The following is a 27,947-nucleotide window of genomic DNA, read 5'->3' as shown; positions in this document are numbered from 1 at the left end:
TTTATAATGAAAACGTTTTTTCATTTCTTTTGGGATGAGGGAGGGGAAAGTTGGGGGAAAGGGTGACTGGCGACTAAGTGAGATAAATGTTCTAATTGTCCCCGGTTTCCATGTAAATAGAAATGTAGCTGGCACCAAGCTGCAAGGTCACGTGCACATTCTCTCATTAAAATATTAAGCAAATAGTTCATTTGATTGTTCGGTTTTATGACTGGAAAGTCATTAACATGATGAATTTTATTATTAGCTTACTTTAAACAGATTAGAAGCAATCAACAGTAACAAGACAAAAATCTCCATGGATGCTTCTGTGATGACTTTGATGAGGGTGAGAAAGGTGTGGCCCCCAGAGACGTGACTGGGGCCAGGGCTGTGATGTCTCAGAGGCGGGGGGCTGGCACTCACCCAGGACAGGCCTCAGCCTGGGCAGATGGTGACTCTGCTCTCAGAGTCCCTCTGTGCCCCACACAGTCTCCTGTCACTCGTTGTGTAAAATTTCATTGCTTTCAGAGTCACAGAGAACCTTGCTGCTGGTGGCGTGCTGGGAAAGTTGGCTCTTGAAAAAGTTTCAGTGGTAAAGATGCTCGCCAGCGGTGGCCAATTTCAAGCTCCCCAATTGAGAATGAGTTTGGAAGGGCCCCGCGTAATCAGCTCTTAGGAGCGCAGGCCAGCAGGCCTCAGCAGACCTGGGCTGCGCCCACTCCGCCCCCAGACGGCCCCTTCCCCGCACGTGCAGTTACTAGGCCACAATCGGTGGCTTATTTACAAGGGTTGGATTCCCTTCAGAATATAAATCTCCCTGGAAAGGCTGGAGGGGAAGGAGTTCCTCCTCCCTCTCGCCCCCCTCTGCCTTCCTCCGCTCTCTTTCAGAATTTACCCAGGACGACTCTATGCCAGACATTGTGCCAGACACTGGAACACAAAGACTGGTCAGGATTCACCTCTGATGGTAGGAACCTATGGTCTAGCTGGTGGAGACGAACACAGGAAGGCAGTCGACACTTACATATTAGATGATAGAAGACTGCACAGAACACAGTTGGACTCGGAGGACAGTGCTTCATTTTATGCAGTACAGAAGTGAATATATAAGGAAAGGCTTCAGGAAGGTGCTGGTGCTCGAGTTCAACCATCAGAAATGTCCACGCTTGAATGTGTGTTGAAGATTGAATTCATACCAAGTGAAGCTGAACACTGACAACGGAAATAACAGCAGCTTTCACTGAGCACTTCCTAGGTACAGTATCTCATGTAATCCTTACAGCAACTTTATGAAGGTATGCTCTTAGTATTTTAGATGAGAAGATTTGAGGCAAAGGGAGGTTAAGTTAGTTGCCGAAGAGCACATAGCTAGTAAAATGTGAAGCCGAGGTTCGAATTCAGGTGCTCTGACCCTAGAGTGCTGTCCCAGCCATTTATAATATACTGCCTCAAATACTGTCCCTATAATGAAAGGGTTTTCAGGAATTCAAATAGGGGAAGCAGGGAGTGACTCAACCCATCTCGTGTGTCCTCAAAAAGTCCTGGGCCAGGGCATCAGTCTTGTATTGGCAGAGCAATTAGATGTTCTGTGTGGAGCCCATCATTGGACATGCCTGCTTGGCAACAGTTCATTAGCCCTAACTGTGGTGCTAAATGTGCCATGAAGAAATTTTCTGTAACCAATTCCGATAATAATTGGATTAGATACTTATTAAGTGCAGATTTCAATAAAGCTGCAGTGTTAACTTCACGTTCAAGTGAACAAAACTGCTTTGCAGAGATCAAATGACGCCGCACGAAATTGGCATTGAAGATTGCCCGCTGGCAGAGTTTTGGTTTAGCACGGGGTTGGATTATCTGGAACCAGCAAACAGAGCTTTGAAATTAAGAATGCCGTTTGTACAACATTCTAGGCAAAGGCAGGTGCTCTGCCTGACTGTTAGGAAAGCCAGCTTAACTGAAGACCTGGACCTGGGCCTACAGTGTCTTATTTTTAAATAAGAGTGCTAACTTATTTAACAACAGGTGAGTTAATTTAGCAAAACATGACGTAAGCATATTAAATTGTAATGTTAATTTATATATTATTGCTTTTGTATCCTGGTTTGGGCTGAATGTGTACGTTTGCCTTGGCTTTATAGTTGTATAAAGAGGCATAAGGAACTTATGTCCTTTAAGTGACCACTATGAGATAGAAATCTCATCCTTCATTTAAAAGTTTTGGGGTTTTACAGTTTTTTTAATTCTCAAAAACCGAGATTTGACACGTGGCTGAGATGATTTGTGAGTCTGCAGAGCATGGTTCCTTTGTGATTTTGTCGGGATGCCTCCGCCATCCCTCGTGCTTGTATGTTAGCCCTCAAGTCGGTGGCTTTCAGCTTCATGTTGCAAGTGTGTAGGCAGAACAGTTAGAAACGCATTCAGGGTGGAGACTGCATCTCCCAGCTCCCAGAGCATTTGGGAGAGCGAATGTTTTCAGTTGAGGGCGATGTTTTCCTACAGGAAGTCAGGGTAGCGGTGGCAAAGACGTAGGGATGCCTATTGGGAAGGAGACTGGCAGAGGCTGTTGACTTTTTTGAAAAAAAGTCAAAATCATTCTTACATCTCTGTCTATTCAGCACCCCGTTCCCGCCATTCTTCCCTGGCACCCTAAAAGCAGTGGCGTGCTGCTAAGTGTGCCCCCCAAGGCTCTCTGGGGGTGGGTTGAGGAGCTCTGGTTTATAATGTTTGCCAATTTCTATGGTGTAAACATTCCCACCATGGCGGGTTTCAGGCTACCAATGTGATGTCACCGAGCAACAGCCCGCCATCCCAGACTGCTGCCACCAGAAGATGCAGTAGGACTCAGTAATCTCCAGACTACTGAAAACGGGGAAGGGGGCGGGCCGGTGAGGCCCTCTGCAGGGGAGGGCGTCACGGTGGGTGGTGAGGTCACCGCAGTGGTGGGGGAGCTGGGTTTGAGGGTACAGCAGGCAAGAAGCAGTTCTGCTCCCACTTGGAGAGCGAGAAGCTGTGGAAGGCCCGCATGGAGCTCCTCTTGAGCCACCTGCCCCGCTACCATGACCCACCTGACAGTGGGGGCCGCCTGGGCCAGCGGGGGGCCCTCTCCATGGTCCGAGCCAACCACCTCTTCCTGGGCCGCGGTTACGACATGGACCCTTTAGGTAAGGTGATGGAAATGGCGGGACTGAAGTGGAAAGCCTGCCACAGCTCACTACCAGGAGTGAATTAATGAAAAAGCATCGGAGTGAAGGCAGCAGATCCATCACATTTTCATTACCAGCTACGGGCGAGGGAGGAGGCTGGGATGAGTGACTTTGACCACAGGCCCTCTCCTAAGACTCCTGGTATCGGCAGCCCGTAGGAAAGAGGCAGCTGGAATGGAAGCGGCATTTTAAAAGGTCTCATTCTTTCAGCAGCTATCACTGAGAAAGCATGCATGGATATTTATGTATTTATAATCATGCCCTTTTTTTATTTTCAGTTTTGAATATCAAACTTTTTGTTAAAAATGCATTGTTGTTTGTTTGTTTGTTTTTTGCATATTTTTTTTTACCCTAATGGCAGGTAGTGGATTTTACACTTTGGATTTCTCAACATGTACCTTTAAGTGTGAAAAAAGAAAAAGAAGATTATAGAAAATAATATAATGTATTCGTCTGCTTGGGCTGCCAGAATAAAATACCACAGCCTGGGAGGCTTGCAAAACAATCATTTATTTTCACACAATTTTAGAGGCTAAGAGTCCAAGATAAAGATGTGAGAAGGGTTGGTTTCTCCCGAGGTCTCCTTCCTTGGCCTGCAGATGGCCACCCTTCTGCCTCTTTACATGGTTGTCCTGTCTCTCTGTGCATGTGTGCATCCCCGGTGTCCCTGTGTGTCCCAATTTCCTCTTCTTACAAGGACACCTGTCAGATTGGATCAGGGTTCATCCTAAAGGCCCATTTTTAACTCAGTCATCTCTTTAAAGATTCTATCTCCAAATACAGTCACATTCTGAGGTGCTGGGACTTAACACACGAGTTTGGGAATGGACACAATTCAGCCCTTAACAAATATAGTGAAATAACTAGGAAGTGATGAATTTTGAGTTTAATTGTTTTGTTTTTAATTGCATTTATTGAATTAGGAGTTTATACAATTTAAGTTTTAATAATGGCTATGTTTAACAGTTGACTTGAAAAATTTCTGAAGACATAAAAATCAGCTCCCGCCCAGCCGGGCGTGGCTTAGTGGTTGAACATCGAAGTGGGATCCAAGCCATCTGGGTTCGATTCCCGGTCAGGGCACATGCCTGCGTTGCGGGCTCGATCAATGATTCTCTCATCGTTGATATTTCTATCTTTCTCTCTCCCTGTCCTTTCCTCTCTCTGAAATCAATAAAGATATATTAAAAAAAAAAAAAAATCAGCTCCCATGAGCCAGTATGATGAACTGATTCCAGTACTGCTTTAAAAGAAAAGTTAAGCTTAAGCAAACCCCTTGCCTGCGAGGATGTCAATTTTCCTAAGGATGTTTTTCTGGCAATAGTTTCATTATTGTGAGGAAATGAAATAATTCCCAGGATCATCTAAGTCTAATATGCTTTCATTTTGTAAAAGATCCTAATGCTAGCTAGAAGTTTCATGATGGTTTACAATGGGGAAAAAAATCATCTTATTTCACACTGTATTTAAAAAGTCTTTATTGAGTACACACTATTGATTGAATGTTTGTGCTCCCCCCAAGTTGAAACACTAATCCCCAATATAATGGTATTTGGAGGTAATGACGTGTAAATGAGATGATTAAGGTGGAGCCTCCATGAACAGAATTAGTGTCCTTATAAGAAGTGACATAGGGAAGAGCCTCTCTGTCTCACTCTGTCTCTCCCTCTCACTCCTTCACCATGGGAGAATGCAGTAGGAAGGCTGCCATCTGAAAACCAGCAAGACAGCCTTAACAAGAACCATGATCTTGGACTTTGAGCCTCCAGAATGGTGAGAAATATCTGTTGTTCAAGCCACTCAGTCTGTGGTTTTCTGCTACAACAGCCTGGACAGATGAAGATAGTACCCACCAGGGGCCAGGCACTATGCTGCAAAATGGGGATACAGAGAGGACGAGACAGACGCGATTCCTTCTCTCATGGAACTTACATCTCTTGGGGGAAGTAGACATCCAACAAATAGTCATTTAAATAATTCATTATAGTAGTTCTGACTGCTAGCAGGAATATGTATAGGGCACTATGGGGACATTTAACAGGAGGAACTAACCTCACCCAGGAGATCACAAGAAGACTTATCTTGGGAAATGACATTTAACCACCTGTGTTATGGGCTAAATTGTGTCCCTCCACACCAAATTTATGTGTCGAAGTCCTAACCCTCTGAACTTCAGAATGTGACTATATTTGGAGATAAGGCCTTTAAAGAGGTGATTAAGGTAAAATGAGTCATTAGGGTGGGCCATAATTCAATCCAACTTGTGTCCTTATAAGAAGAGGAAACTTGACCACACAGAGGAGCCACTAGGGTTGCAGACAGAGGAAAGGCCCTGTGAGGACACAGAGAAGGTGGCTCTCTAGAAGCCAAGGAGAGAGGCCTCAAGAGAAACCAAACCTGCCAACACTTTGATCTTGGACTTCTAGCCTCCAGAACTGTGAGAACATAAATTTCTGTTGTTTAGCCCACCCAGTCTGCGGTATTTTGTTACAACAGCCCGAGCTGACTAATGCAACCTGAGGCCCAGGGGTAAGCAGGGTTAGACTAAGAGGTAACAGGACATTCGGAACAAAGGAAGGTATCTGATGGGCTCCTCAAAGCAATAAATAAAAGGTTCATAGTCTAACCTGAAATAGTGGTTAGAGGTGTGGGCCCTGGAGTGGAAAGAGCTGGACTCAACTTAACCTCGAGAAAGTTACATGAGTCTTGGTGCCTCTGCTTTCTCATCTGTAGAATGCAGCTGAAGCTAGATTCTACTGTAGGGTTGCTAGAGGGACAATTAAAGTGCTTAGCTGTGAAGTATTTAGCTCAGTGCCTGGCACACAGTGCTGGAAATGCTCAAAAAATGTTAGATGGTGCTGATTATCTGGGAATAACTCTTCATGCTGAACGTTTAGTTGGAATGTTACCTAGAGTGCCAAGTCTTTACTGGCACCATTCCAACCTGAGTAAAATCGTTTTCTCTCCCTTATTGGGATGGAAGACCATCTGTTTCTAAAATCTGGATTCTCCATTTGTGTTACTGAGGGTTTGGATTTTGTCCTAATGTCTTTGCTTTAGGCCAGGGAAACCTACCATTTGAAAAAAAAAGTAAAATTAGGCCTTTGGAGAGTGAAGACTGACTGGGTCGTGGGTAAACTCAAGCACTGGCAGGAAGTGCCAGGAGCAGGAGAGAGCCACTCACTCTGGGAGCACCACGAAGTGCCAAGAGCATTAGGGGGCTTGAAAGGACACCACCCTGCAACACCAGAAGATTCATAAATCCCCAGAGGACTGGAAATCCAGTAGGATGGTGGTGCCAGGGGGTGGGGGTAAGATGGAGAAAAGCACCTGCACCCATACTTCTGAGTCAGGCTGGAGTTCTTTCATGCACCCCAAAAGAGGGAATTCAGGGACAGGACAGCATGCCATTTGTTAACTGCACCAGTATATGATGTTTATCTATGAATTCCCTCACAGGACTAGGGTCCTTAAGGATAAATATAGTATCTTTTCTCTCTGTATTTTCTACCCCTAGCATAGTGCCAAGCTTCTGTACTTGTTGAATAAAAACCCTTATTTATGGATTAGTCACTTGAGGCCCAGTGATTGTGTGACTTGCTTAAGGTTACACATCTCTCGCAGTGAAATTGTGTCTAAAAGCCAAAGTGTCCATTGGTTGAGGCTTTGTTCTTGCCAGCTAACCCTTGAGGGCAATAAGGATGTGTCCTACGCTTTTGCTTTCCCCTGGTGCCTGGTGCCATGTTTAGCTCATGGTCAGGCCCAGGAAGAACCCAAGAAGCAGTCGTGAGATCTAAGAGGTTGGTCAGTGGATTGATTGTTAAATGTGTGGCGTCCAGAGCAGATAAATCTTCTCATCCAGTTTTGGCTCTGGAGAACCACCCATGTCCATTCTCGTTCGTTTGTTCATTCATTCATTCATTCATTCATTCATTCATTCATTCATTCCAAAGATATTTAAGAATGGGGATGTTACAGGCCAGCTTTTTTCATCGACACCTGTCTTGTACATTTATGCTCAGCAAGGTAGTGAACAGAGCATGGGCTTTTAGCCACTCATTCAATATATATTCACTGAGCCGTATCCCAAGTGTTTACTGGCTGGGTGTCTAAGGGTTAGATGGTCCATCTCCGTGCATTTCAGGTTACACATGTATAAACTGAGGACAGTTGTACCTATTGCCAGGTTGGTTTAAAGTTTAAGAGAGGGTGAGGACATGAAAGCTTGGCATGTGTTAATGTCACTTAATCCTCTCAGCAGGGCCAGTGACAGCTGATTATTACTCTTCTCCCTTGCCGTGCTGGGGATGCACTGCCGGGGGGTGGGGGTGTTCTGAAATGTTGTTGACACCTGACTTGGTTCACTAAGTTATTGTGAAACAAGAGGGGCAGGACTTCACAGGGCAGAGTTTCTCCTGGGCCTGCCACATTAACGATGCACAGTAAATGTCCATTTAGCCTGTCAATTGCTCTGGCCTCTGGAATGAACGTGGCATTTTAATAATGCAAGAAAGGTGCGATTCAAGACACAACTTTTCTCCTCTGGCTATACATTGAGCAAAACAAGTTTCCAGTAAAATAGGATTCTGTTGTTTCAACATCAGTCCTCTATCTGCATAAAGTAGAAATGCTGTTCCCCCCTCCTCCCTCCCCCCTCAATTTAGACTTAGATAAAATAGAATTCTATTCCTTTTTCATGTAAAAGGTTGGTTAGGCATTCCTGAACTCAAGTGATTAGCTCCACAAAGCCCTCAAAGACCTGTGCCAACATCCAGGTCCACCCTTAGGGTGGCCTCTTGGTCCATACTGACTGCTAATGCTCCTGTCATCACATCCATGTTCAGGCAGCAAGATGGGGGAATGGGGAGAAGAAAAGAGCATCTTTGTTTTTTTAAAAAAAGACATCCTAAATAAATAAAAGTAAAAAGACTTTCCCAAGTCCCATGCAATACTTCTCAGGCTCATGGCCTCTGCAAAAAAGGCTGGAAAATGAAACCTGGGATTCTAACACAAAGGAGGAAGAGTCAGCCAGTTGCAATCTCTCCCACCTCTCCTGTTCTGGGGAAGACACAGAGCGGCCCACCCCTTTTGTGTTTCTCCCACCCTACACAGAAACTGTCGTTGATGTCTTGACATCTTAAACTGAGGGAAACAGAAGTGATGCTGCTAATGTTCTTCATTCTGGGCTAAAACGAAAGTAAAAATTATGTCATCTCCCACCTACACACTCATGGTCTTTTTCTTCACATACGTGTACAGAGCTCATGTTAAACTGCCCTCTGGACTGTGAATGGCTGTCGTGACATTGATCCCTGGGCACTGTGTACTTGGCCCCTGGATAGTCACTGCCATCAGCAGAACCAGAACATTTCATCTGGTTCGAGAGGAGCAGCTCTAAGGAGAGGGTAACCACCTTACACATCAGGGTCTCCTGGGCAAAGAATGGGGCTCTGTGGGACCTGGACCTGTATTCATTCATTTAATGGTTACAGAGAGTGCTCTTATCTCAAGAATGAATGTTCACCTCTTACCTTTCATTCAATAAAATGAAGATTAGTAAAATAATAAACAGCTGGGTGTGGCAAATTCAAGGGCACACATTTTGCAAAAAACCCATTATCTACTCTCTAGTTATGGGCTATGGTAGAATTGAAGTCAGGATTTAAGATGGTGATTGGGGGGAGAGGTTAGGGAGAAGGGTTAGCACGAAAAGGCCTGGCTAAGCCCCGGTGTAGATGTTAGATTCTGGGTGTGTTGTCTCCATCCTTAAAATGATGCTACGAATGTCTAGTTCACAGCACCATTTCAGCATTAAATTAGGTAACACTTGGGAAACCCCTAACACAGTGCCTGACACAGGAGAACTCAGTATTTTCTTTTTCCCAGAGGGAAGCAATAGAGAATAAAGAAACAAGATGGGAAGAGGAGATGGTTTGAATGATTGAAGTGGAAGCTGTTTAAAATTAAAAATATATATATATATTTTTATTGACTTTGGGGAGAAAAAGAGAGAGATAGAAACATCAACGATGAGAGTCATTGATCGGCTGCCTCCTGCACGCCCCCTGCTGGGGATCGAGCCCACAACCTGGGCATGTGCCCCGACTGGGAATCGAACCGTGATCTCCTGGATCACAGGTCAATGCTCAACCACTCAGACATGCCAGATGGGTAAAAGCTGTTTTAAATAAGTCGTTACCAACAGATTAGTCAAATTCAATGAAAGCCCATGGAAGCAAGCAAGCAAGCACGCCATCCATTCCACTGGGTTTCATTCTAGTTTAAGACCAGTTCTGTTCAGCAGACCTAGCTTATTTATAAGACATATCAAGGAGTTATTTTTTCTAACTACTGTACTCTAAATTTTTTCAAGGTTATAAATAATACTGGAATGATTCTTTAAAAAGTTGAACCTTACTAATAGTATTTTATTTTCCAGAAAGAAAACAAATGGAAAGAACTTCAGTGATCTGTTTTTTCCTCTTACCCTCTCTTCCTACCCCCTAGGGCAGTGGGTGACCAATTTCTTAAAGTATTTGGCTCACAAGGTGCTAACACAGGCCCTGAGATGAGCTCCTGTGAACTCCCCCTCGGCCCACCCCCAGACCCAGGGCCCCTGTGGCTGCGTCTGGGCGCCCCCTGAGGAACACAGTGTGCTACCTGCCCCACCTCTGGCGCTGCACTGCCTCGCTGGCTGCTCTGCCTCACTCACAAGTGGGTGTGCGGGAAAAATTCAGATGACTCAGAGCAGAAGCTCACTGCTGCAGGGCCTGCAAAGCCGAGCCCTCGGAGGACCAGGAGCATCTTTTTCCTACAAACACTCGATGATGTACTTTTGAGTTTCCACCTGAACATGGGGAAATGAACACTGAGCTCAGAGTTGTTGTGGATATTAAACAGGAGACTATGTACAAGGGCCCAAAGCGATGTTCAGTGTGGAGAGTGTGTTCATGTGGCCTCCAGCCCCCAAACCCAGGCCCAAATTCTTTACACATTCCTTCGGCAAGTATTATTGAAAGCCTACAGGGTTCTTGGTATGTTTACATACAGTACGTTACTTAACCAACCCTCAGGGTTGTTGACTAGGGTGAGGTGATTGAGGTGCTCGCCTCTTCTGCCCGATTTAAGGGGGGGGGGGTGGCTAAAAAACCCACCCCAACTCAGTAATCAAGATAAATAATATTTCAATGCAATTTTTATTTACAGAATAAAAGTTAATGCAAAAAAATCAATGAGGAGAAAAATATCAAGATTTTAAATAAAGACAGGATATCTGGGTTAGTGATTTTTTTTCTTTTGCCCCAGCTCCTAAACGTCTGGGCATGGCACTGCTAACCCTCTCATACCCTTGAGGTAGGGCCATTTTGTAGACTGGGACTCAAAAGGGCTGAGGAACTTACTCTAGTAAATGGTAGGGAGCGAACTTGAGCCCAGGACTCCATTGTCTGTGCTCTCTTCATAAGGCTGTAGTCAGTTACTCGTTTTGTAGGCCTGATGCCTTTAGGACCTCAACCCTCTGCTTCTTCAAAGGATGCGTTAATGTGTGTTCCAGAAGACTGGTACCCTTAGCCTGTGAAGTAGCTGCTTTTCAGAGGTGCCAGGAGAGAATCTGCAGAGTGCCCTGAGGGGGTAAATCACCCGGTAAGCTTCAACTTGTCTTGTTGGAGAGGGGCTGGGGTCAGCAAAACCTTGGCTTCAGTGTGAGTGACAAACACTCTGAGAAAGACTCAGCCTCACTTTGAGTCCTTAAGGCCACATAACCCTTCCTCTAAACCGACCACGGGCAGATGCTTTTCTCAGGACTGAGAAGGGATGACTGACCCCAGAATCAGTCACTTAATTTCAGAATCCATGCTGAGAGTAAGGGGGTAAGGAATGGTGTTTACAAACTCAGCTGAGGCTTTTCCAAGGCGTCTTTTCATTGCAAACGAGCCTGTGCAAATCTGAGTGTTGTTTCCAGCACCGAAGGCTGGCTGAAGGCAAAGGGAGGCGGGTGGATGGGAGGCTGGGAGGCGATCTGGGTGGCTGCAGGGACCCCTTTCCCCGGCTGCAGCCTCGGTCTGGCGCCGGGCCTGGCGCCGGGAAGGCCCCGCCCGCCCGCAGCTGTCCCCCGGCGCACACTGCCACCTACGGAGCTCGGGAGGCAGGTCAGTCTGCTGGCCCTGCCCTGTCCTCTGCCCAGCCTGGGCCTTAGCAAAGGAGCAAATCCAGCTCCAGCTCTTGGACAAGCCTCCTTGACCGACTCCCTCTTCATTACCATCACAAAGGCTTTATCTTTCCTTGGGCCACAGGATGCAACTAAAAACCAAGTCTCACTGCAGCAACTGTATCTCGAGAACCTTCTCTCCCAGCTCAGCAGAGGCCCTGCGCTTTGGGAAGACTCCCTCTCTCAATGCATCGCAGGGCCTGGTGAGTTCCCTTCGTATCCCATTTATTACAGTGAAAAAAGCTGGTAGGAGATAAGTGGATTCATCTGAAATACGGTGTTGCAGGAGAGCTCTGTGGATACCCTGGACTGCCAGAGACATCAGCCAGGAGGTCTGAGGGCAAATTAAGCATGAAGCATTGATGGAGGCAAAAATGGCGGCACCGAAGCTGTCCTACTTTGGTACATCATGAGAAGGCAGGGTTCTTTCAAAAAGACACTAATGCTGGGAAAAATAGAAGACTGTAGGAAAAGAGGAAGGCCAAAGCTAAGATGGATGGACTTCACAAGAGAAGCCATAGGCATAAGTCTACAGGAGCTGAGCAGGGCTGCTGAGGACAGGACATGTAGACATCACTCATTCACAGGGTCTCCAGGAGTTAGAGCCCACTTAGCAGCACGTAACAACACAGGTCAGCTTTCTTTACCAATCTATGGACTTGCTCGGTCTCCCACTGATCATCAACAACAAAAAAATTGTTGCCCTAGCCAATTTGGCTCAGTGCTTAGAGCGCCGGCCTGCGGATTGAAGGGTCCTGGGTTCGATTTTAACCAAGGGCACATACCTCGGTTGCAGGCTGGATCCCAGTCCTGGTTGGGGCTTGTGCAGGAAGCAACCAACCAATATGTCTCTCTCACATTGATATTTTTCTCTCTCTCTCCCTCCTCCCCACTCTCTCTGAAAAGCAACAGAAAAAATATCCTTGGGTGAAGATAAAAAAGTAAATAAATAATTGTTCATATTTACTAATAAGTCCCCAGAATAGCCAGACACTGTAGAACCCAGGAGCCTCTGTATTTTGTTTCCAAAGGAGCTTTCTGACTCCCCTGGGCCTACACCTCTTCATCTTCTCCCATCCTCTTTGTCTATAGCTAATGTAAATCCTTTCAGAATGGCTTAAATCTTTCTCCCCCCATACTTGATCTATAAAAACACTTGCAAAACTCCCAACAGACATGTTGTCTTTCCTACTTGGCCATGCTACTAGCCTGTTAGACTGTGCCCCAAGACTGCTCTTCTTTTCTTTTGTTAGCAATGTCCTACTATAGCCTCTTTTAAAAAGACTTTTCAGCTGTGGAAGTTAGAATTTTTGTTTTACAGGTTTCTCCCTAACTCACCAGGGAGATAAGACACAAACGAATAAAACAGTAAGAAAGGCTGAGTACCAAAATGGTATGGTCAAGCCAATGAATGTCTTTGAAAGTCTCAGAAAGAGTAGAAAGTAAATATATCTGGCTAATGGGTATTCTGCAAAAGTAAAAGATACAGATTTTTAAAAAAGGCCCGTCCTTATTAACAGCACCTTCTTGGTTCCAAACTCTGCGTGAGTTTTCATTCCACCTTATATCCAGCTCCGCCTGGAGCCCAGTGAAATGCACAATGCCACTCAGCAGCCTACCGTGACTGGGCAAGGGCATACTTGGGTTTATAACAAACATGCTATTTAACAATACCCCGTTAACTGTTGTCAAAGAAATAAGATTCAGTTAAGTGTACTTCATGGAAAAACCACATAGAACAGCGTAATCTTCCTTTGATGAGTAGGCAGGAGTTCTCCCTTAGACCTGTGCAGAGTCACAGGTCAACTATGATCATCATTGCAGGGAAATTGGAAAAGAATGGTTTCAGGTTGATGGAGTGCTGAAGGCACCAGCTCTGACCTGATCATAGTTGCTGGGAACACATTTTAATAGCTTGGGCTAATAAGCCTGTAAGGATGACCTGTGCACGCCTCTAAGTAAGTGGCTTTGACAGCCTTTCCTCTAGGGAATTAAAGCCTAAAGAACTGGTGGGCTGGACCTGTTCTGGTGCATAGCAGGGTGGCCGAGAGCCATATTTCATGACAGGCACCTGTCTTTTAGATTAGTTATATTCCTGCCTTGTGCCTGCCTCCACCTATCTATTTATAGAATGGGCATTCTAATGTGTTCTTGCTTCCCAGAAAGTTGTAGAGGGTGGCTTTGTCTGCAGAGTAGCTTGAAATGTAGGCATTGTGTGAATATGTAAATTTACCTGTGCTGTTTATTTTCTTTGGTTGGTGAGGTCATTCTGAAAGAAATTGCTTCAGTTCCTAATTCTACAATTGAATGGCAAATTAATAATAATGGAGTTTTAGACTTGTAAAATCAACAGAGATACAGGTCAGTATCTCACAAACGTGTGCTCTCCAGGTGGTCTTCTTTAGAGGCACGTGGAGGGGCTACCTTATTTAAAATACATATGTCTGGGGCCCACCCAAAACTACTGACTCAGAATGTTAGGGAGTTACGGCCCAGCAGCCTGAATTTAACACGCTCCTCTGATGAATCTTGTGTGTACTAACATTTGACAGCCACTGGGTTAGTCCTTAGAAAGCAAAATAGAACAAAACCTGAAGGGCAGGCCTTGTATCACAGGGCATCATTACAGGGTGTTGTAGGGAGGGCTCCTTTACCTTCTTACACAAAGTTCTTCTACCTGCGTGAAGCAGGCTCCTGGATGAGCCCAGAGCTCCGTGCAATCTGATGGCCTTAGCGGTGGGGGAAGGACAGAGACACCCACTGACCCCGACGGCCCTCATTTACCCTCCAAAACTCAGCTTACTCTGGGCAGCCTTGACTTGCCTTTGTTGCTCTTATCTCTGGTATAGTTTTGTTTGTTATTTTAAAAATTATTTTTAACTGTGCTAAAATACACACAACATACCGTTTGTCATCTTAACCAGTTCAGTTCAGCGGCAGCGAGTGCATTCGCACGGTTGTGCAACCATCGCCACCATCCATCTGCAGAAGTCTTTGCAGCTTGCAAAATGGAAACTCTGTACCCACTGAACGCTGATTTCCCCATCTGCCCTGCCTCCCAGGCCCTGGCACCCTCATTCCCCTTTCTGTCTCTATGAATTTGACTCCTGAAGTCACCTCATGCAAGGAGAATCACAGTATTTGTCTCCCTGTCACTGGCTTACCTCACGAAGCGTCATGTCCTCAGCATTCACCCGTGCTGCGGCATGTGTCAGGATTTCCTTCCTTTGCAAGGCTGACTAATATTCATTGAATGTGTGCTGCATACCACATTTTGTTTACCCATTCCTCTGTTGATGGGCACCTGGGTTGCTTCCACTTTTAGCTCCTGTGAGCAATGCTGCTCTGAACCAGGGGTGTACAAATACCTTGTTGAGACTCCGCTTTCAGTTCTTCTAGCTCAGAGGTGCAATTGCTGGAGCACGTGGTACTTCTAGTATTAACGTTTTGGGAACCCACCATACTGTTTTCGATAGTGGCTCTCTGGTGTAATTTTACATCGATTTGTGTGATTGTTTTCCCCAAAGCAGGGATCGTGTTTATTTTTGCTGCCTCGCCTTCTGTATCTCAGTATCTGGAACAACAATGCCTGGGACATGGTAGTCACTGAAATATGTGATGAATTAATGAACGAGTCAGCTTGATATAAACACAGCATTGTAGAGAGACTCAGTCTCTGCACTTAATGAGTTTACAAATTAGTCGGTGGGACGTGATGCACACGAGGCAGGGAGCAAATAAAGGAAGGATATAATTATGTACTAAACTGTGGTTCTGCTTTTAAGCATAGGAGGGAGTGAGAGAAGGAGATATTTTTGTGGGAGAGAGCAGGCAAGAAAAGATGGGTAAGTTTGGAACAGAAGGAAGAAAGGCAATTTAGGGAGAGGCAACAATGTTTCTCCTCCCCCCACCTCCTAGTTTTATTGAGGTATAATTGACAAATAAAAATTGTATATGTTTAAGATGTGCAACTTCATGTTTTGATGTCCATGTACATTACGAAATGCTCATCACAATCATGCTAATCAACATATCCGTCACTTCACATAATTGCTTTTGTGCGTGTGTGCGGTGAGAACACTTCCTTTCTACCTGCTTAGCAAATTTCAAGTATTCAAAACAGCGTTGTTAACTGTGGCCACCACTAGGTCTCCAGAACCTATTCATCTTGCATAACTGAAACTTTGTTATCATTGACCACCATCTCCCCACTTCTCCCTCCCTCTAGCCTCTGGCAACCACCATTCTATTCTCTGCCTCTACGAGTGTGGCTGTTTTGGATTCCACATCTAAGTGAGACCATGCAGGATGTTTCTTTCTGCGCCTGGCTTATTTCACTTAGCATAATGCCCTCCAGGTTGATCTACGTTGCTGCAAATGGCAGGATTTCCACTTTTTAAAGGCTGAGCAATATTACATTGTGTATATATACCAAAATTTCTTTAACCGTTCATCAACTGATGGACACTTAGGTTGTTTCCGTGTCTTGGCTACTGTGAATAATGCTGCAGCACATGGGAGTGCAGAATAGCTCTTCGCAGCTCCTGAGCTCTCGCAGAGTTTATGACCTTTTCAAATTCCCAGTGGTAGTTTTGATCTTTCTGATGTCCAGCCCCCTTTTGTCCCAGACTTAGACCAAGTTCCCATGAGGCAAGAAGGAAGCTGCTTGGGGAAATTCTGCTCTGTGCTGCTCCAATGATCTTCCTCCCACCATCCACCTCCCACAGTGAGGATGCAGGTCCCTCCTCTTGTAAAGCAAGCTCCCTTTACCTTCCTGCTAAGGGACCTGGGCCTACATTTTCCTCTTTTCCTTTCTACAGGAATCTTAATACTATGCCTGGGCCATGACTCTGACCTCTAAGTTTCTTTCCAGGGACAGTTATGAGGAGGGACAGCCAGAATTCTGAAGTGGAGATGAAGATTAACATTAACTCTTATTGCCAGCCTAGACCTATTTTATGTAAAAGAGTCTTTTTCTTTCTTTCTTTCTCTTTCTTTCTTTCTCTTTCTCTTTCTTTCTTTCTTTCTTTCTTTCTTTCTTTCTTTCTTTCTTTCTTTCTTTCTTTCTTTCTTTCTTTCTTTCTTTCTTTCTTTCTTTCTTTCTCTCTCTCTCTCTCTCTCTCTCTCTCTCTCTCTCTCTCTCTCTCTCTCTTTCTTTCTTTCTTCTTTCTTTCTCCCTCCCTCTCTCTCTTTCTCCCTCCCTCCCTCCCTCCCTCCCTCCCTCCCTCCCTCCCTCCCTCCCTCCCTCCCTTCTCTCTTTCTCTCTTTCTCTCTTTCTTTCTTCTTTCTCAGGCTCCATTCCAAAGCATTGTTTGTAGCTTATTATATCGGGGATGGGGTGGCGGGAGAAAAGAAAACACTGACTTTGAGTCTCACCCTTGCAAAGCTCTAACTCTGTCCTGGGAACTAAGGTTATAAGATAGAACAAGCTCAGGCTGAGAATTTGTAGCCTCATGCTGTCGAAGAACAAGTAAACACACAGTCCTAATGCAGATCCGAACAAGGCCTTTCCTTCCTAAGAAAGCAGCTGGGGTCCCCAGAATAAAGTTCTAGGTCCCAGCACAGTGTACAGGGCTCTTCAAGACCTGACTCCACCCTGCTTTCCAAACTATCTTCTTTAGCCTCAAGGAAGTTGCCTGCAGGCCTCTGATGACTTTGATCGTGTCACTCCCTTAGTCATGTGTGGTGGTTAACTTTATGTGTCAACTTGACTGGGCTGAGGGATGTCCAGATAGCTGCTAATACATTATTTCTGGCTTTGACTGTGAGGGTGTGGCGGTGTTTCAAGAGAGATTAGTGTTTGAATTGGTGAACTGAGTAAAGCTGATTGCCCTCTCTAATGTGGGCAGGCACCATCCAGTCCTTTGAGGGTCTGAGTAGAACAAAAACGCAAGGAAGAGTGAATTTGCGCTCTTGAGCTGGGAACTCCATCTTCTCCTGTCCTGGTTCTTGGGCTTTTGGACTCGGACTGAATTACACCACTGGCTTTCGGGGTCTCCAGCTTACAGAGGGTGGATCATGGGGCTTCTGGACCTCCACCACTGTGTGAGCCGGTTCCTATAATAAATGTCCTTTTCCATGTATCTCTATAATATCCTACTGGTTCTGTTTCTCTGGAGAACCCTGCCTAATACGTCTTGAATGCCTGTTTCCTTTGACTCTACTTGTGAGCTCCTGCTTATCCCTCACAAGGCAGATTAAGTGCCACTGTTCTGGTAACGCTTTCCCAGACCCTCCCACGGAGAGCCAGCAACTCCCTCTGTTCTGCTTCCACTTTGTCCCCGCCACATGTGGTGGCATCGAAATGATTTATTTAGATGTCTTCCTGTGCCAATAGTCCCTGAGCTCTTCCAGGATGGGTTTTATTCATATCTGTAGTCTCAGCACAGAGTAGACACTCAATAAATGTTGTTGAATAGAATGAATGAATAAATGAAGTCTCGATTGGCATGGTAATTTGGGGTGTTCAGGTCTAGCATGGGTTAATTAGAAGACTAGAAGAGGGGATAGGAGAGGTGGAAGATGGGAGACACCAAAGTGAACTTAACTTTCTTAGTAATTCTGCCTCAGATTTGTTCTGCCTAATGGGGTGTCTTATATGGGAATGAATGACTTTTGAATCAACCTTTGATTGTTGGTCCTTTATGGGTATTTCTCAGGAAGTTCATTCTTCACATAACAACCTAACTCTTGAGTTAGGTGGCGATCAGATTTGAACTTCCAAATTTACTGTGTAATTTATTTAATTCTGATATGGTTGAATACCTTACAATTATGTGGCATTTTTTATCTTGAGATTTGTTGCTCATAAATTAGATTTTAAAAGTATTTTATAAGCCAATAAATTTAAGCATGTTGATATTTTCAACCCTTTCAGTTGTTACTCTCTTTGTCTTCAATGGTCCCATTTTTGGTATCCTGTGGTCCTTTTGAAATGACTCTCACAGTTTTTGTTAGTTTCCCTGCCACCTAGTCATGACAGGCCGCATCTGCCATCGGCCCTTTCTCCAAGGACCCTAGGTCTTTTCAGTGGGAGACAGGAAGTGTCATATATTTTGTGGTGGTTAAACAGAGTAGCAAAATCCAATAAAATTTTTGGTCTGGGTTCACTATAGTCAGAATAAAATAACTGCTTTACCCAGCAGCTCTATAATTATGTCTTTTGTTTGCGTAGTTCCTTTCATTGAAGTGTTCAGAGTGGTTTTATAGGATTAAATTCATCTTTGGGGCAATTTAAGGATGGAAGTAAGGGTTAGACAGGCTATCCCAGTTTATAGCTGAGGAAACAGACAAAATTGTTGGGACTTGTCCATTAGTTTGTAGAAAACGAGAGGCAAGTTTGAGTTGAACCGAGCTTCTTAACCATGAAGACAGGGATTCACACCTCGTTGCTCTGCCCCCCGCCCCCCAGCTTGACCGACTTCAGAAACTTGACTTTTTAAAAATGCAGAGGGGACAGAAAGCGTTAAGCAATGGGAGAGAAGGGAAGTCAGAGTTGTTTTCTTTCTTTTCTCCTTCCCTCCCTCCCCTCTCATTCTCTCTCTTCCCTCCCCTTCCCTCCCCTCTCCTTCCTTCCAAGTCCAGGATTCTGTGATTCCCTAATTTTTCATTAGGGAACCAGGGACTCTTGGCTGGAAAGAGCCTCCGTGAACCTTGCAGCCCAGCTCCCACCATCCAGAAAGCACTGTACTTGGGCCAAATCCAGATAAATGGGCAGCTCTCCTTTTCGAAAGATGCAGCGAAGTGTAGTCCACTGTGAACTAAATCAATTTAGAGTAACAAAAGCAAATCCCAAAATAGCAGCTTCAAGTTTATGGAAATGAATCCAAGTCTAAGTGCTTAGGGAGAAATCACCGAGCTCGAATAAACAGTGCCGGGAACCCTGGTGGCTGGGCCGTGTGGGGAGGGACAGGGCCTGTGCTCAGGGCTCTGCAGCTAGGCTTCCGCTTCGCCCTGGCCTCACCAAGGAAGCTGAAAGATAGTCTACATTTGTACTAAGGCATTAATGATTCCATTAATTACCTTAACAGGTTCTCTCTGCAGCTTCAATGTAGGCCATGAGTACACATTATAGATTCATCTTCCCGAGAGGCCTTTGTAACTGTGTAGTATTAGAGCGAGAATCAGAGGCTCTAGGGGGTCCCGGCACTGGATGTAGGAATTGGGCACCTGTTGTGTAGCATCCAGGACAGTGTTTCCCAAAGTGGTTCCAAGGAGCACTGGTGTTCCAAGGAAAATGGTTAAAAAAGGGAAATAAGACTACAGTTCCTAAAATGTATCATTATGTTAAAGGCTCTGAGAAGTCCTGAAAGAGATAAATATTCTGGCCTTTGTTTAAATCCCTTTTCTCAAATGCATTCAGGAATCACGGGGTGAGTTGTTGGGGGTCCAGGTGGAATAGAGGAGAAAGCAGGGCATTTGGAATGACGTAGATCTGTGTTCAAACCCCTGCTTTGTAGCTTTCTAACTGTGGGATCTTGGACAATATTTTTATTTCTTCTGAACCTGGAATTCTTTGTCAGATTGTAAGGCAATGCAATACTGGTCTCGCGGAACCGTTATCTGCTAAATGTGGAACGAGTTGGTGGTTAGAGAGAGAGTCTGGAGTCCAGGCCTGAGAACAAGGACCAGATGGGTGCCAGACTAATGGGGCGATGACTGACCTCTCCCAGATTTGGGCCTCGGTGAGCTGTGGGATAGATTCTAGACTATAATCTAGGACAGTGAGCACTACCGTAGATGGAGGCGGAGGCGCCAAGGCTGGGCGGGGCCGGCTGGTGGTAGGTCCCAGTCAGGAAGCAGGACTGGAGGTGGAGACAAGGCCTCCCTTTCAGACTCAACACCTCCTTCCCCTTCTGCCCCAGGTTACAAATCAAATCAGCTGGACTGGGGAGGGGAGGGGAGGTTGGGTAGGAAGGAGTCCAACCCAGCAGGGACAGATCCTGGTGAGAGGCAATCGTTCCTTATCTTTGTTCTTTGTTTCTATGCTGGTGAAAATTTGAGGTGTTTTCCAGTGTCACAGATTAAACAGAATGGTAACAGGTTTTACGTAGCTATTTGAATGGATTATGATGTTGTCCTCTGTTAGGCTCTCGATACATTATATATAGCCGTTCTGGGTGCTGGATATTTTAAACTGGGATGAGAACATTGCAGTCTGATTTGACTTAAAACAAACTAGTGCAAATAGTTACACCGTGGGCTTTTCCTATTCCAAAAAGTCCATCCTGCTTATCCCGGGCTTGTCCGCACACACAACAGGCTACATCCAGGGTCAGTTCCCCTCCTATATGTTCCCACGGCTCCTCTGGGTGTGTTTCCCTGAAAGCATTAAAAAAATATGGAAAGGATCTGTGACTCTCACCCCAGCCAGTGTGTGAAGACGCTGAGAGACAAGAACCGACTCCACACATCTGTCTCCTCCACCACCAGGGCAAAGTGAGTCGAGTGAATGAATGAATGAACAAATGACGCTCTGCTCTTTCCCTCACTGTCCTTCTTACTTAATCCCTGTACATCACTTTTCCCCATAATCTCCACTTTTTTATTTCTTTCCAGCTTCACGAAGATATAATTAACACATAACAGTGTGCCCATTTAAGGTGCACAGTTCATTTGATACATGTGTGTATTGTAAATAATTACCACATAAGACAGTTAACACCTCCATTGCCTCACATAATTACCTTTTCCCTCCTGTAGATCATTGTTGTTTTACAAGTGGGACTATCATTTCTAATTCACAGATGAGGCCCAGGAGCCAGAATTGGGTATATGTGAGCAACTGTCCTCTCTCCCACAGCATCAGCTCGGCGCTCGTCATGCTTGTTCCAGAGGTGACTGTTGCTGCACATGTCAGTTTCAGAGGCACATTTTCTTACATAACCTCAGTGATCCTAACTCTGTGTCATTTTAGAGCAGATTTCATTTTTAAAATCAGCTCCAAGACATTTGAAGAAAAGTTTGGTAAAAGGAGGTGAGTGACTCAACTTGAAGATGCCTTTTCAGATTCAAAAGAAATCTGACTCAGGTCAGAGGTAATCCCAAGAAGAAATTCCAAATACGTGGTGAGCAGTGTCAGTGTCAATGGAATAGGTATAAGGACTTCAGAGGAGAGGGCTGGTTGAGATTTGTAAATTCTAGTGTATTTGCTTGAAAAATCTCTTTAATACAGAGTCAAACCTTTCAGAGCCAGGTTCAAATAACAAATAAGAGCGATAAATTCTGTTCTTTAAAATGTACTTTCTTTGCTGGCCAGGCCCCAGTTCAGGCTCCCAAAGTTGGTTCCCTTGCAGCCACTGATAACATCATGAGACCCCCAGAGCCCTTCCTGGCATTGTTCTGGGTGTCGCTGATGTTAAGCAAGTGGGGGAAGGAAACACAATTCAGAGCTCACAAAGCTAAGGGGAACTGATTTTCAAGTTCACAGCTTTCAGATCCATGGCACGAAAGTGCATGCATTTTAACCAGCTAGGTATGCGAGGATGGAGTTACTGCCCTTGGATCTGCCCTTTCTTTTGAGTGGGAAATGCCTTTTAATGAATGTTTTTGAAGCTCATTTTACTGCACGAAGGGCTTGTTCCCATGCATTTTTGATGTAATGCCTTCCCACTTGGCTCTGGGAAGAGGGTGAGTAAATAAGGCCCCGGGAATTCGAGGGTCTCGTTAACTCGGAGCCTGTTGAACTCAGCAAACATTTAGGAAACACTGTGTGTTGCGGGCAGTGCAGCAGGAGGTGGACCGGCTCAGGGGCGAGGCATGGGGCACCCGCTCCAGGAGTTTCACAGGATAGAAATAGCGTTGGCAAGTATTCAAATAAGTGCCAGAGGACGGGGGCAAACGAGAGGCGCAGAAAAGAGGCGGGCGAGTAGGTGGGAGGAGGGCAGGAGATTTCATTGAACAAGTGACATTCTAGTTGACTCTTGCTCCTATGTATTTATTTATTTTCAATCCTCCAGCGAGGACACATTTGTATTGATTTTTAGAGAAAGAGAGAGGAAGGGAGAGAGAGAAACATCGACCACTTGTCTCCCCCCTGCTCTGGGCACTGAACCCAGTACCTAGGTATGTGCCCTGACAGGGTGTGGAGCCCGCAACCTTTTGGTGTACAGGACCACGCTCCAACCAGTTGAGCCACCCTGCCGGGGCCATTTCCATTGAAGCTTAAAGCACAGATACAATCTTAGCTGAACTGGGGATTGTGGGCAGGATGGGAAATCCAGATGGAAGGAGGAGAGTAAGTTAAGACCTGGAAAATGCAGACGATCCTGGTGAAATGGTGCTTCTGCCTGACCCCTGGTATATGGGGGGGGGGGGGGGGGCGAGGAGGGCAGAACATAGTCGCTGAAAAGGAGAGAATGGGAAAGAATGGACCCCTGGACTAGTGTCTGCTCTCAGGAAACGGGATTCCCCTTTTTCTTTTTCTCTCAGGCCTAATTGATTTCTGGCAGCCGTCCTGCAGAAGTTGTTTCATAAACTGATTCATATTAAGGTGACTTGACAAAGACAGTCTTAACTCAGTACTGTTCCTGTATGTGTCTGTCTACATCTTAAAAGAAAGACCTTTTAGAGACACAGTGATCGAGCTGATGGAAGTACGCCTTTAGAGTGGACTTTTGTGCCTTGAGCAAGGGGCCTATGAGGAACGTACTTTGGGTCGGGGACCATTGCTGGAATGTAACATAATCACGGCGGGTAAGTGGGCACCGGAGAGGGCCTCCGTCTAGGGCTCTAGCGTTCGGGGCAGCAGGGACAGGCGCCTGTGGACTAGGCCTGGCGAGGGATTGGTGGTTCTACCTCTGATCTTGGCATTATCCCCAGTGAGCGTCATTTCTCCCTGGTTGCTTTATTTATGTGCCAATCTCCCATTTTTATCCACTCCCATCCTTTTTCCCTTTAGCTCCACTTGCTTTTTCCAGATCCAGCACCATCACATAGACACCATATGGCATGATGTTATAATTTGGCAAAAATCAGTAAAACGGAATGAAACTCTCCTTTACATTTTCCTTTCTCTCCCCTTTCCTTCTGTTGCTAGTTAATACACTTTGGTTCTGTGGGAGGCTCACACAGCTGGTAGCCTGTCGAAGGAGCCATAAGATGATGGAAGATGCTACTTCAGAAATAAACACATTGATCCTGGGGGTTGGTTCTCTGTCTCCCCATTTTAGTCGTCTCTTCGTGTTTGTTTCTCTGTGTTAGATACACCTGCTATGACTCCCAGTCTTCGTGGGGTGGCCTTTTGTAATCAATGTCCCGTGGGACCCAGGGGTGCAGCCTTCCTTAACTCCTGAGCTGGATGCTTGGGATGTTTTCTTCAAGTGAAACCTTATCTGAAAATTTAATGTACACATTAAACATTTTCGTCTTAGTGGAGTAGGAGATAAAGTGCCTGCTGGTCCCCATCTTCCACCCCAGCTCCCATGGCCATCATGATACACTTCGTTGGCAACCCTGAGGACCCAAGAAGCACAATTTAAATACCCTATTTCTAGAAGATAAAGACTGTGGCTTGCATTTCACAAGCACCTAGAGAGAGGTAGGTAAACTACAGGCATGTTTTCAGGCTACTTGCTGCTTGCCACGCCCTGTTCTAGTGCTTTCCATTGGTTAGTTCGCTTCATCCTGGTGAGGCAGGTGCCTTCACTCCCCACGTCATGCGAAGGGGGGAGCTAGAAGCGCAGTGTGGTCGAATAGCTTGCCCGGCTCGCAAGGCTAGGGTAGAGGGCTCCGCTGCAGAGCTTGAGTCTTAGTCTCTGTGTGCTCCCTGAAGTATGCTTGTGAGTGATTAAATGAGGAGCACGCGAGCTCAGGAGTCAGGAAACCCTCACAGTGTCAGAGTCCAGCCGAGAAACTCTGTGGATCCCCTGATGGCTTCAAGAAGGCAAGGGCTGCTGCTCTGAAAATTGGCTCAGGAGATATTTTTGTCCCTCAGCTGGCAGAACGTTTACGTGTTGAAGTAACCAGTGAAACAACACAATGGCTGTTTCTTTGTTTTTAAAAAATCTAATTAGAGCCCTGGCTGGTGTTGCTCAGGGGTTAGGGCGTCAGCCCATGCACCGAAGAGTCTCAGGTTTGATTCTCAGTCAAAGGTATGTACCTGGGTTGTAGGTTCGATCCCTGGCCCTGGTCGGGACGGGTGTAGGTTTCTGTCTCACATGGATGTTTCTCTCTCTATCCACCCCCCTCCCTTCCACTCTCTCTAAAAATCAGTGGAAAAAAATATCCTTGGTTGAGGGTTAGCAACAACAAAAAATCTAATTAGAGAGGTTACTTGCTGTAATCTGGGCTCTGGATGTCTCACCACTGTTCTTTTGACCCATCCAGATGCAGGAAGAAAAGACCACGCTTCCTAGGTCATCGCAGGCTTGGGGACAGGTCTTCCTGAGGACAGTGGTCTGAAGCCTTTGAACCCTACACTCTGGGGCCTGACCTATTAATACCTGGAAAGTTTTGTTTCTGGGACTTCGATAGCACCTACAGTCAGAAATGTTAAAAAAAGCAAGATAACAAAAGCCAAGCAAACCCCATACAACTTGGGGATGTGTAGGAATCTCCCACTTCTGATCTGCCGTATGTCTGGTAGTGAGGTCAAGTGTCATTTTTAAAAACACTTTATCCATTTCTCAATGAGGACTTCTCAAAGATATCAAGAGACCAAGAATGGGTAATATAAAACCCATCTCTTTCACCTATTTCTCCTTCCTTTCTATAGAAAACAAACTGTTATTAGAATTATTGGGAGAAATGAATAGGGTGGGCTTGACTTTGGTTAAATAGCAGAAATAAATTAATTCATGTGAGGAATGGAAGTACAGCCTGTCATACCCTAAATATTTGGAATGCTGGAATGCAGCCTGCACATTTTCTGGGAGCAGGACTGGCTACACAATTTGTGGGGGGAAATGAAACTGAAGGTGCCCTGGTGGTTTGGCTCAGTGGCTAGAGCCTTGGCCTGCAGACTGAAGGGTCTCTGGTTCAATTCCAGCCTAGGACACGTATCTTGGTTGCAGGCTCGATCCCCAGCCTTGGTTGGGGAGGTATGCATGAGGCAACCACCCTATGTCTTTCTCTCTCCCCCCTCCCCCTTCCACTCTCTGAAAAACAATGGAAAAAATATCCTCAGGTGAGAATAAAATAAAATAAAAAAGAAAATGAGGGGCCCCTTGCTCAAAACTTCCAAATTTCAAAGACAGGAACACAGAGCTTTAAACTAAGTACAGGGCTCATCTGAGCCAGGAGCCCTGTGTGGATGTCCCCGAAGCTGGCTCTGCCTGGGAGCAGCAAGGCCCAGACCTCTGTTCCCAACGCACCCTTCCTACCTGCTAATGTTTGAATAAGAATTTGACTCCCTACCCATTAAACCAATGTTTGTGTCACTATTGGATGAGACCCACTTTCTGGAATAAAGAGGAAAAATCAGCCTATGACAGAGGTTTGCCACCTTTAGAAAAAAATAGACTTTATTTTTTAGGGCAGTTTTAAGTTCACAGCAAAATTGAGGGAAGGTACAGAGACTCCCCATTAACCTCCTACCCCAACATAGGCAAAACCTCCCCCACTATCAACACCCCTCCCCAGAGTGGTACATTTGTTACAGTCACTGAAATGCATCATTACCACCCAAAGCCCGTCGTTGACATTAGGGTCATTCTTGGTGGTGTACATTCTATGGGTTTGGACAAAAGTGTAACGACATGTATCCACCATACAGTATCGTACAGACTAGTTTCACTGCCCTAAAATTCTTCTGTGCTCTGCCTCTTCCTCCCTCCTTCCTCCCCAATGGTTCTCCACGTTTTTGTGTGTGTCATGAACCCCTTTGTCAGTCTGCTGAAGTCTTTGAACATCTTCCAGATAACATTTTTAATGCATAAAATACAATACTAATTGAAATACAAAGTAATTGAAATTCATATACTAAAGTTATGAAAACATTTAAAAACAAAGTAATGTTAGTAATATATTTGCTTCTTTATTAGCACATTAAGTTACTAGATCTAGCAGCAAGTCTAACACCTACTATAATTTAAAAGTAGTGGTGATGAGCATTAATGATAATTTGAAATATCTACAGCAACTCTAATGGGCAATGAAAACATTAGTGACAGAGTTACAGGCACTCCTAATTCTACTGTGGTTTTATCCATTTATTTTTTGGCTCATGTTCATAAGGGAAGGAAATTGTAGATCTCAGAGAGAGATTAATAAAAAAAGATGTGATTTCCCCCCCCCCAAACAAGCTCACATGCCCCAAACACTGGTTATTAAGCTCTTGTCCCTTAGCCCCCCATCCACCTGCTAGAGTCAGCCCTGTGAGGCTGGGAGTTGGCACACCACACATCCCCCCTGACAGCTGACCCCCTATTCCATGGGCATTGGCTAAGGCGCAAACAAGAGGGAGACTGGAAGGCTGGAAGAGAGAGAGGCCTAGTGTTCCTGTCAGCATCATGCCAATGATAGAGTTCCATCCTAGTAGTGGCAGGTGATCCTTATAGTTGGTTGGTTCCAGCTTCCAGTTGTTTCCACACTTGCAGAACCAGCCTCATGGTGTCTCCTTCAGAAAAACCATAAGCTGGGTGCTCTCCTCTCAGCTACCAAAACAAAGAACCGAAAGCTGAATGGCTTAAAACAACAGCTGTCTCACAGTTCTGGAGCTAGAAGTCTGAGATCGTGATGTTGGCAGGGAGTGCTCCCTCTGAGAGCTCTAGAGGAGAACCTTTCCCTGCCTCCCCTAGGTTCTGGTGTTGCTGGCAATCTTGGTGTTCTTTGGCTCATAGATAGTCATTACTCCAGTCACATGGCTGTCTTCTCCCTGAGTCTTCAGATTGTCTTCCCTTTGTGCATCTTTGTATTCTGATCTCCCCTTTCTATAAGGATAATGTAAGGCTGGATTAGCACCCACCATAGTGACCTCATTTTAACTTGATTACTTCTATAAGGACCCTCTAAATAAGGTCACTTCCAAAGGTACTGGGGATTAGGGCTTCAACACATTTTTGGGGGGACATAACTGAACCTATAGTGCATCTCCTCAGGGTCTGTAGAAACCCTCTGTAGAAACCTTCAAGCCTCTGCTTCCCTCAGTCCAAGTTCGTGTGTTTACCCAGCCCTAAGTTGGGGGCTACTTCCTGCAGTTATTGTTTCTGTGCTATCTGGTGTCTCCCTTTTGTCTTTTAGCCCGCTAATACCTGACTAATCAATTCCTTATGTAACATTTTCTATGTTAAAATAACTGATGTGGTTTCATTTTCCTAACTGGGCCACATCTGGCCTAGATCCCTGAGTCATCAACAAAGACCCCAGGTTAAGAAGATCTGATGTCTTAAAATGAATAGTAATTCTCTCAAGAAAGAATCAGGGACTTAGGTGGGGATTTATGACTATCAAAACTTAGTAACACTTCTAAAGTTTCTGTACCTTTTTCTTTGTTTTAAATGTCTCAGCGCAGCAGTTGAGCATCGATGGATGATCCAGGAGATCACGGTTCGATTCCTGGTCAGGGCACATGCCCTGGTTGCGGGCTCGATCCCCAGTGGGGGGAGTGCAGGAGG

The 27,947-nt window shown here is 45.3% G+C and overlaps 1 pseudogene; it reads left to right on the top strand.

Moving 5' to 3' along the window:
• The first annotated feature begins 3,007 nt into the window (after window positions 1-3,007).
• LOC148093379 (coiled-coil-helix-coiled-coil-helix domain-containing protein 2 pseudogene) overlaps window positions 3,008-27,947 on the top strand; it is a 59,506-nt pseudogene continuing 34,566 nt past the window's right edge.

The sequence above is a fragment of the Miniopterus natalensis genome, chromosome 4, assembly GCF_054644295.1.
Source record: "Miniopterus natalensis isolate mMinNat1 chromosome 4, mMinNat1.hap1, whole genome shotgun sequence".
Lineage (NCBI taxonomy): Eukaryota > Metazoa > Chordata > Mammalia > Chiroptera > Miniopteridae > Miniopterus > Miniopterus natalensis.
Note: the sequence above shows the minus strand (reverse complement) of the source record. Positions and strands in the feature narration are given on the sequence as shown.